Consider the following 10620-nt stretch of genomic DNA (forward strand, 5'->3'; position numbering starts at 1 on the left):
CACCGTTCGAGGGACTGCACTGCGTACATCTGCCTGCGTCGACTACGTACAACTACATCGAACATACACACGAGATGTCTTGTGTGAATGGAGCCACTGATACCTTGAGCATTGGTCCCTCCGCAGGGTACACTCTGTTCTTAGTATTTGTGCATATTTTTTTGTTGTGTACTTCTTATGTGAGTAGTGATACACATATGCACATACATGTCGTCACATACATCATTGTGATTTTCTAGATTAAATTAAAACTAAAAATGCATATTTCTCCAACAATCTAAAAACCTGATATTAGGCATTTTTTTGTTAGTGGTTTTGCTGCTGCGTTAAAACCAAGTGAACCTTTTGATGGGCATTTTACAATGGGTGGCGTAGTAAGATGATACTGTGGTTGACTGTAATGAACTACTGTCACACCGTACAGGGGAAACCCGAACAGTTCACTTCTGAAGAGGAGAGAATGTTGGACGTTGCCGATAACCTATTTTGAGGTGCCATGATTAGCGCTCTTGCTAACAAGTATGTTGATTCTTATCTAACGTGCACATATGCAAAAGAGTTATAGAATGCATTAGATGAGAAGTTCGGTGTTTCTGATGCTGATAGCGAGTTGTACATCATGGAGTAGTTGTTTGACTACAAGATGGTTGAGAACCGTCGTGTAGTTGAACAAGCTCATGAAATACAAGCACTGGCTAAGGAACTCGAACAGTTCCCATGTGTCTTGCGTGACAAGTTCATGGCTGGCGGTATTATCGCTAAGCTGCCACCTTTTTGGACGGATTTTGCTTCCACTCTAAAACATAAGAGACAAGAGTTAAGCGTGGCTAAGCTTATTGGGTCTCTTGATGTTAAGAGGGCGAGAGCAAAAGACACTCGTGGAAAAGGAGTTGAGACTTCTAGTGCTAATATGGTACAAAATAAGAACTCCAGAGCGTCACATAAAAAGAAGAACAAGCAACAGAATGCCATGAAGCCCAAGCAGGCAGCCTCGTTTAAAAGGAAGAACAATGGGGCTAGTTGCTTTGTTTGCGGGAGTACTGATCACTGGGCAAGTGCTTGTCCAGACCGCAAATTTAAGCAAAATAAAAAACCAGCTCAAGAGAAGAAAACAACAAATATGGTTGTTAGTGAGACCGCAGAAGGAACATCAAGGTATGGTAATCTATTACCTACTATTCTTTCAGTGTGTCAATCCCCTGAGTGGTGGGATGACACTGGTGCTAACATTCATGTGTGTGCTGATACTTCTTTGTTTTCTTCTTATCAGCGCAAAGGGGCTAGAGCCTTGCTGACGGGGAACAGATCACATGCGCGTATTCTTGGTGTTGGTACAGTCATTCCAAAGTTTACTTCGGTAAAGACGGTGCTATTGAAGAACGTGCAGCATGTCCACTCCATCAAAAAGAATCTTGTTAGTGGCTCATTGCTATGTCGAGATGGCTATAAACTTGTGTTTGAGTCCAATAAATGTATACTGTCAAACTATGGAACATTTGTTGGAAATGGCTATGACAGTGGAGGCCTGTTTCGCTTATCTTTGCATGATGTGTGTAATAAGTCTGTGAACAATGTGATTTCGATTGAGTCGTATATTTGGCATTCACGACTTTGTCACATCAATTTTGGTTGTGTCTCGCGGTTATCAAATTTAAATTTAATCCCAAAATTTGATTTAGTCAAAGATTCTAAGTGCTAGGTGTGTGTGCAATCTAAGCAACCTCGCAAGCCTCATAAGGCTGCGGAGGCGAGGAACTTGGCACCACTAAACTTAATACATTCTGATTTATGTGAGATGAACAGAATATTGACTAAGGGAGGCAAACAATATTTTATTACTTTTATCGTTGATTCTACTAGATTTTGTTATGTGTATCTCTTAAAGTCAAAAGACGAAGCTTTGCATTGTTTTAAGACCTACAAAGCTGAAGTGGAAAATCAATTCGAGAGGAAAATTAAACGGTAAAGGTCTGATCGTGGTGGAGAATATTTTTCAGGTGATTTTTCTAATTTTTGTGTGGAACATGGTATTATTCATGAGAGGACACCGCCATACTCACCACAATCCAATGGGGTTGTTAAGAGAAAGAACCGTACTCTAACTGATTTGGTTACCCCCATGTTAGAGACTTCGGGACTATCTAAGTAATGGTGGGGTGAGGCGATCTTGACAGCGTGTCAAGTCCTGAATAAAGTTTCCATAAAGAACAAAGAAATCACACCATTCAAGGAAAGGAAAAAAAGAAAATTAAATCTCCTATTTGCGCACCTGGGGTTGTTTGGCTAAAGTGAATGTGCCAATTAACAAGAAGCGCAAGTTAGGACCGAAAACTATTGATTGTGTTTTCCTTAGGTATGCTTTTCGCAGCATTGGATATAGGTTCTTAATTATGAACTCTGGAGTACCGGACATGTTGGTTGGTACTATTATGGAGTCCAGAGATGCTACGTTTTTAGGACGAATTTCCCATGAAAGCTACACATGATACGTCTAGTGATGAACCAACGATACCCCATGAGCATTTTATTCCGGTAGAACACACTGAGGAATCCCATATACATAATCCTGTGGAAGATGATAATGTATCAACTCGAAAGAGTAAGAGACCAAGGATTGCAAAGTCCTTTGGTGATGATTACATTGTATATCTCATGGATGACACCCCAAGTACCATTGAAGAGGCATATTCCTCTCCTGATGCTGACTTTTGGAAGGAAGCAATAAGAAGTGAGATGTATTCTATTATGTCTAATGCAACTTGGGAGGTCGTTGAGTGTCCTTATGGGTGTAAGCCCATTGGGAGTAAATGGGTGTTCAAGAAAAAGCTTAGGCCTGATGGTACTATTGAAAGGTACAAGGCGAGGTTTGTAATTAAAGGCTATTCACAGAAAGAAGGTGAGGATTTCTTTGATATTTATTCACCTGTGGCTCGATTGACCACAATTCGTGTGCTACTTTCTCTGGCTGCCTCTCATGGTCTTCTCATCCATCAAATGGATGTTAAGACAGTGTTCCTAAATGGAGAGCTAGATGAGGAAATCTACATGGAGCAGCCAGCTGGGTTTGTAGCAAATGGTAAAGAAGGCATGGTGTCTAAGTTATTGAAATCTTTATATGACCTAAAACAAGCACCTAAGCAATGGCATAAAAAGTTCGATAGAACTTTGACATCTGTCGTCTTTGTTGTGAACGAAGCAGATAAATGTGTATATTATCGGTATGGTGGGGGCGAGGGAGTAATTTTATGCTTGTACGTTGATGACATTCTAATCTTGAGGACAAGTCTTGATGTGATTAAAGAGACAAAAGACTTTCTGTCTAATAATTTTGAAATGAAAGATTTAGGAGAAGCTGATGTTATTCTTAACATTAAGCTACTGAGAGAAGGCAATGGTGGGGTCACACTTGTGCTATCCCATTATGTGGAAAAGGTTTTGAGTCGCTTTGGGTATAGCGAATGTGAACCTACTCCAACACATTATGATCCTAGTAAGCTATTGAAGAAAAATCGAAGGATAGCTAGGGATCAATTGAGATATTCCCAAATAATTGGTTCACTCATGTACTTAGCTAGCGCTACGAGGCCTGACATCTTGTTTGCTGTGAGCAAACTTAGCCAGTTTGTTTCAAATCTGGGAGATGATCACTGGCGTGCTCTTGAGAGAGTTCTATGCTATCTAAAAGGTACTATGAGTTTAGGCATCCATTATACCGGGTCCCTAACAGTACTGGAGGGTTATTGTGATGCAAATTGGATATCTGATGCTAATGAGATATATGCCACAAGTGGATATGTATTTTCACTTGGAGGTGGTGCTGTTTCATGGAAGTCTTGCAAGCATACCAACTTAACGAGGTCGACTATGGAAGCAGAACTCAGCATTAGATACCGCTTCAGTTGAGGCTGAGTGGCTTCGTGAACTGCTTATGGATTTACCGGTGGTTGAAAAACCTGTGCCGGCTATTTCTATGAACTGTGATAATCAAGATAAACAATTCTAAGGATAATATGAAGTCGACAAGGCACATAAAGAGGCGTTTAAAATCTATCATGAAATTGAGAAACTCCGGAGTAATAGCGTTGGACTATGTCCATACGCCTAAAATCTGGCAGATCAATTTACTAAGGGGCTATCATGTAGTGTGATAGATAGTGCATCGAGTGAGATGGGCCTGAGACCCACCTAAATTTTATCATAGTGGTAACCTGTTTTATGTGATCGGAGATCCCGTGAATTAGAATGGCGAAACAAGCTAGTGGTAGACTAAGAGGAAAGACCCTTGATAAGGTTCATTTCAGATGCACATCTTTCCTTACTGTAAGGTAGGTTGGTGTTTACACCTTAATATGTTTCAAGTGGCTTTGCGAAGAAAAGATGTTGTTCTACAGAACATCTTTAGAGGAACATACCTATATGGGTTAACTGCTAGTCACAGTTTATGAGATCTGGGTGGTCTCTAGATACCCATGAAAGGCTATGGAGTTTAACTTATATGCTCCAACCAGAGGGGATGCGCTCGACAACCTAGTAGAGGTAAAGAGTTTAGATGAAACTTATTCCACGCAAAACTGCCAATTCAAGGCCTAGCCCGTTGTGCAGTTGTGGTCAAGTGTAGTCTAGATTTTAGGTGGATGTTCAACTTAACAATCTCCACCGAAACACCAGTATATCAAACGTTTGAGACGATGATAGCTTTTTAGTGTGACTTAGCATTTGGTGGGGATTGTTGAATTAATGTGAGCCTGGCCCATATTAATATTCAATAATAGTCAATGCTAAAGGCCCACTTTAATGCTATAGTGTACTAGTACTTTAGTACCATACCAGAAGTTCAAGGGACAATTCAACCAACTTAAATAGGTGGACCATTGGTGCATCTATTGAGAAGCTGAGAAAAGGATGAACGACTGCCATACACGCGCTCGTCGTCGACCGGGCCGGGTCAAGGCCGTGACCGTGGTAGATCGGACCTTGGTCCGAATATTCCTTCCTAACGGTTGCACATTTTGTCTAGAGTGATGACAGTCCATTACTGTCGTACGTTACTGGTCGTTTCCTGTGTTATGGCTAGTAATGGACGAGCTCTAATGGCGGTCAGCTAGTAACGGACGTCACTGATGGCGTCAGTTTTTGGTTGGTTGTAACGGTAGCTCTGATGGCGACCGTTACTGTCTGTTGGCCTCCCTCTGCGCGTGTATATATACGAGGAGGAGAGGCTGCTTCTGGTGATGACAAAACAGTACACACGTACGAACATTCTCAGATGCGTTGCGTACAACCCATCCCCGTCACACCTTCTGCGAGCACAGAGAGTGGGAGAGCAGGCGTCCGAAATCACCGTCCGCAGAGAGACACTTGCACGGGTGTGTGGGCGATCAAGTTTTTGGGGAGCGTACTCGCGACTGCCCGCTTCGTCCGCTCGACCAGCATTGATCAAGTTCCTCGTCGTCGACGCCATTCGAGGGACTGCACTGCGTACATCTGCCTGCGTCGACTGCGTACGACTACATCGAACACACACACACACGAGATGTCTCGTGTGAATGGAGCCACTGATGCCTTGAGCATCGGTCCCTCCGCAGGGTACACTCCGTTCTTAGTATTTGTGCATATTTTATTGTTGTGTACTACTTATGTGAGTAGTGATACACATATGCACATACATGTCGTCACATACATCACTGTGACTTTCTAGATTAAATTAAAACTAAAAATGCCTATTTCTCCAACATCATTGAAATTGATGTTCGAGTAGAAGAAGGTTGATTCTACTTCAGGCGCTTCTTTTGTGCACTTGGACCGTGTATCACAGGCTTCTTAGAGGGTTGCAGACCATACTTGAGTGTGGATTCAACTGCTTTGAATGGTTGATGGAATGCTCACCTACCATCTGCTACAGCTGTTGATGGGCACAACTGAATGTTCCCCGTTGCTTTTGGATTCTTCGAGTCTGAAACGGAGGACAATGGACAATGGTTCATGCAGTAGTTACACAAGGCCATTGGAGATCTTCATGTACTAGCAGTGTGTTCTGATGCTTGCAAAGGCTTAACCAATGCAATGAGGGACGTGTTCCTGAAAGGGAATGGCCTCAAACATTTTCTATAATCGATTTTGGTGTTTGACGACCATCATAAATCTAATGGACTAACTAGTTTGCCAAGTTGATCTTTTCTCACGTGCATAAAGTTCATATACACATACAAGGAAAATGACCTTGGAGCAATCTACAAGTTTGGAGCAAAACAGGTTTGCACCAGCCTGCAGCGCACCATACAGTGTCCAGTGCTCAGGCTGACGTGCCCAACGAACCGACCGCTCTCGGGAATTCTCAGCGCTCGTTGGCTAAAAATCACCGGACTGTCCGATGAGCCCACGGAGCAACGGTTGACTCTGCCAATGGTCGACTGCGGTCGACTGCACAACAGTCTGAAGCGTCAGAAGTCAGAAGACAGTTTACGACGTCAGGTCGCACTGGACTGTCCGGTGTGCCACCGAACTGTCCGGTGCACCACAAGGACAGACGACTTCAACGATCAACAGATCCAAACCCCAATGGTTGGTTGACGTGCACGCATCAAACAGTGAACAGTAGAGTGTTCGGTGCGCACCGGACTGTCCGTTGTGCCCATCGATAGACAAAACAACCAATGGCTAGAATGTTGGTTGGGGCTGTAAATACCCCCAACCACCTCCATTCAAGTCATCCAAGCTTTCCACTCTCAACATTCAATACAAAAGCAAAGAATACAATCCAAAGACACTTTCAAAGCCTCCAATCCTCTCCAAGTGCCATAATCAAGTCAAGTGATCAAAAGTGTTTAGTGACTTGAGAGACGATGATTTGTGTTTCATTTGTTGCTCTTGTTGCTTTCTTCTTCCTCCTCTAATCTTTCCAAGTGTTTTGTAAAGCAAGCAAGAGATACCTAATTGTGTGGTGATCCTTGTGGGGTCTTAGTGAGCCGTGAGATTAAGAAGAAGCACTTGACGGATCTAGGTGACCGATTGAGAGAGGGAAAGGGTTGAAATAGGCCCGGCCTTTGTGGCCTCCTCAACGAGGAGTAGGTTCTTTAGACCCGAACCTCGGTAAACAAATCACCGTGTTCACTTGTGTTGATCTTCATTATTCGATTTGTTTTTCCCTCTCCCCTCTCACTAAAAGTTCTCTTGCTCACATTGGTTTGAGTTAGCTCCCAAAGTTTTCTGCATTGATTGAGCAACTCATTGCAAGGAGAACTATCTTCCACACTCTGAATTCATAATTATTTATTTCTAACCCTAACACCGGGTGAAGTGCGGGTTGAAAGTTTATAATTTTCAGGTTTTGCCTATTCACCCCCTCTAGGCGACTTTCAATTGGTATTAGAGCCCGATACTTCATTAGAGTATAACAACTCAATGTGATGTCGGGAGAACACGCCAAAAGGGAGATGATCACCGGTGAAAAAGCCTAGATCTTTGGGAAAGAAGATCGAAGAAAGGACTCCATCGAAGGAGGCCGACGACAAACACAAGGAGCACAAGGAGGAATCCGTCGGCTCCATCAAGTCACATAAGAAGGGTGACAAGAAGAAAAAGAAAATAAAGAAGGTGGTCTACTACAAGACTGACTCTTCCTCACCATCAACCTCTGGCGTCGAGTCGACATCCTCGAAGCGCCGAGAGCGTAAGAAATATAGTAAGATCCCACTTCACTATCCTCGTATTTCTAAATGTGCTCCTCTACTTTCCGTTCCCCTAGGCAAACCACCATATTTTGATGGTGAAGATTATTGTATGTGGAGTGATAAAATGAGGCACCATCTAACCTCACTCCATGAAAGCATATGAGATATTGTTGAGTATGGAGCACAGGTACCACAGGTAGGCAACGAGGATTACGATTCTGGTGAGGCCGCCCAAATAAGTGAAGCGACCCGGTCTAATGACCGAAACTAAATATGCATAGATTTAATAGAATACAGAGTTCCAGTAAAATGCTCAAGTGGTGCCATAACATACAAGGCTTTTATTTAGCACATTCTAATAATACGATAATAGAAACTAGAAATAAAATAGTGGTGGCGAAGAACGCGACTGCGAGCTCCTCATCGGACATGGCGTCTGCTACAACACAATGGCACCACAGGGGACTTGGGTGTAGGAACGCGCTACTCGTCGGGCACAAAGTCAGGATCCTCTGCATCAAATCATCAACGGGTGAGCACAAAGGTACTCAGCAAGTCCCACCTCGCCCTTACGGTGAGGGAGTTACAATATGCATGAATCATTGACAAATGTTGAATGTATAAGTGATTAATGAGTGCAAACTAAAGTAAAACCCATAATCATCCTCCGTAGCCAGCAGGTAGCTCAACTAGTTGAAGTGTCTACACCATAACCTGTCCTACACCGAGGACACGGACCATTCGAATGGATTATACACTCTGCAGAGGTTGTACGCTGTACCCACACGCACATCACCGTCCCAAGACGGCTCTGTCATAGCCAACACCCAACCATGGCTCAACCTCGCCTAGCCGCCCACAATCCCCGGGTTCTGACCGCTCAGGTCCCCAACCCAAAACATATCTACCTCGGACGACTACCAGGCTAGCCAGTGGGATTAGGCTAAGGCTTGCCCATACAAGCTCATGTGGTCGCACTGGAAAGAAGTTAGGTGAGATGGCACCCCAACACACAGTCCTTATGGTTCATCAGAGCAGCCACCAACCAAAACTAGCAAACCCGAGATGTCACCATGACAACTCGGTCGCAAGTCTACCACCACGGTAGCGCATGCACCAACACTTACCCCACTGCTCTGGTTTCATTCCCGTCCAGTTTCATCAAGTGTCAATGTATCAAATATTTATGCAATTATCATGCATCAAGGCATCAGTCAAAGGTTTCTCTCATCCACTCAGTATTAGGTGTATCATTTCATGCCACTCCTATGTATAGAAGGTTTTATATTTTCCCTCACTTAGGAGCAAACACCATTAGCGTAAGGGGTCGATGAGACTTGCCTTCACTCGCGTACTCCTCCTCGACGTCGGGCTCCTGGTCAGCAGGCTCTAGCTGGTCGTCCTCCAGGATCGGCTCTGTTCCGACAAACGACCGACATGCGATGCGGGCAGCCAAACATCAGACATACATAAAAGTTATAATATATTTTTAGTAAATAAATACGTAGGGTTTTATTTTAGAAAATTCTTGGTAAAAGAATTAGATTAATTAAAGTCACTATGTAGGAGTTATAGGCATTATAGCTTGTGATTAAATTAATTACGAAAATAAAATAAAAAAAGAAAACGGCTTGGCCCAAGGCTTGGCTTGCTCGTACGAGGCATTTTAGGCTGGGACTTGGGCTACGGTGGAGTGTGCAGGGGATTCAGGTTAGCTTCTAAAGAGACAATACGAAACGTTGAATACGCTTCACAGGAGTCTTCTTCCTCCCTATGCTCCCTCACGGCAACCATTGGGAGCTCAAATCCAGCCATGAGAGAGGCAAGTGGGGCTGCTGGGGAGAGGGGAGAAGTGCCTCCAACCTTCAGCAGGCCTAGTCGGGGCGAGATTTTGGGGAACGGGTCGACGGGCGAGCTGCTGTGTGGGAGGTGCGGCCATGGTGGGTGGAGCTCGGTGGAGGCTCGGAATGGCGAGGGGAACGACAATAGAGCTGGGGGAGGTCATCGCAGTAGTGGAGGTGGCGCTGACTTGCGGCTCGACTTGCCTCCGAAGGTGCTGCAACAGCAGGACGACGGACGGCGGCGGCGAACCAGCTCGGGAACGGAGGACTGGTGGTGGCTCAGCTCGGGAAGATGCGTGGCGTCGAGGGCAGCTCGAGCCCCTTTTTATAGGCGGTCGCGGCAAGGGCAGCCATGGTGTTCACAGCAACCCCGTGAACTGTGCGAGCACACGCCCACGACAGGTAGGATTTTGCACGAGCTTTCCTCTTCGGCATGGCAGACTGATAATGGTGATACGCTGAGGCAGGTCATCACTCTGGTGTTGCGACATGGGTGGAGTCAAGTGGGAAAGAATCACGATGTTGAGTCGTGTCCGATGGTCAAGTCGCGTGTGGCGTGGTGTCAGCGGAGGTGCCGGCATTGACCACGGCGAGGTGCACGGAATTCAGACGGAGACACGTGGAAAAGTCTGCTACAGTGTAGTCATGGCAGATACTCTGTTGCTTGCTCTAGGAAAATAGAAGGATGGAGGGCTGCTGGTTTTGAGCGATGGGACAATATAGTATGCTGACCACACAATACTGAGAAAAAGAAAGGATTAAAACTATCGGAAGAGGTGGATGACTAAACTCGTATTTGTTGTGACCTGCCATAACTTGACAAAATATTTTTATAATCCATAAATATGTATTATAGTTTGGTTCTAGCTAGTAGATTTTTTTGGAAAATACTTTTGTCAAATTAAATAGAGTTTATTTTGAAAAGTGTGTGACTTTTAGCTTAGGAAAAAAATTGGGATGTCACAAACCTACCCCACTTAGGCCATGTTCGGTTATACCCCAATCCATATGGATTGAGGAGGATTGAGGGGGTTTTAATCCCTAGTAAGTTAAAATCCCTCTCAATCCCCTCCAATCCATATGGATTGAAAATAACCGAACAAGCCCTT

General features: G+C 44.3%; 1 long non-coding RNA gene across 1 annotated transcript; it reads right to left on the reverse strand.

Annotated features, from left to right (window-relative positions):
* Nucleotides 1-7840: 7840 nt before the first annotated feature.
* LOC103647326 (uncharacterized) lies at nucleotides 7841-9803 on the reverse strand. Its single transcript, XR_002750031.1, has 3 exons — nucleotides 9534-9803; nucleotides 9012-9086; nucleotides 7841-8182 (listed from the first exon to the last, which is right to left on the reverse strand). It is a non-coding gene; the product is annotated as an uncharacterized lncRNA (long non-coding RNA).
* Nucleotides 9804-10620: the final 817 nt, after the last annotated feature.

Source organism: Zea mays, chromosome 2, assembly GCF_902167145.1.
Source record: "Zea mays cultivar B73 chromosome 2, Zm-B73-REFERENCE-NAM-5.0, whole genome shotgun sequence".
NCBI lineage: Eukaryota > Viridiplantae > Streptophyta > Magnoliopsida > Poales > Poaceae > Zea > Zea mays.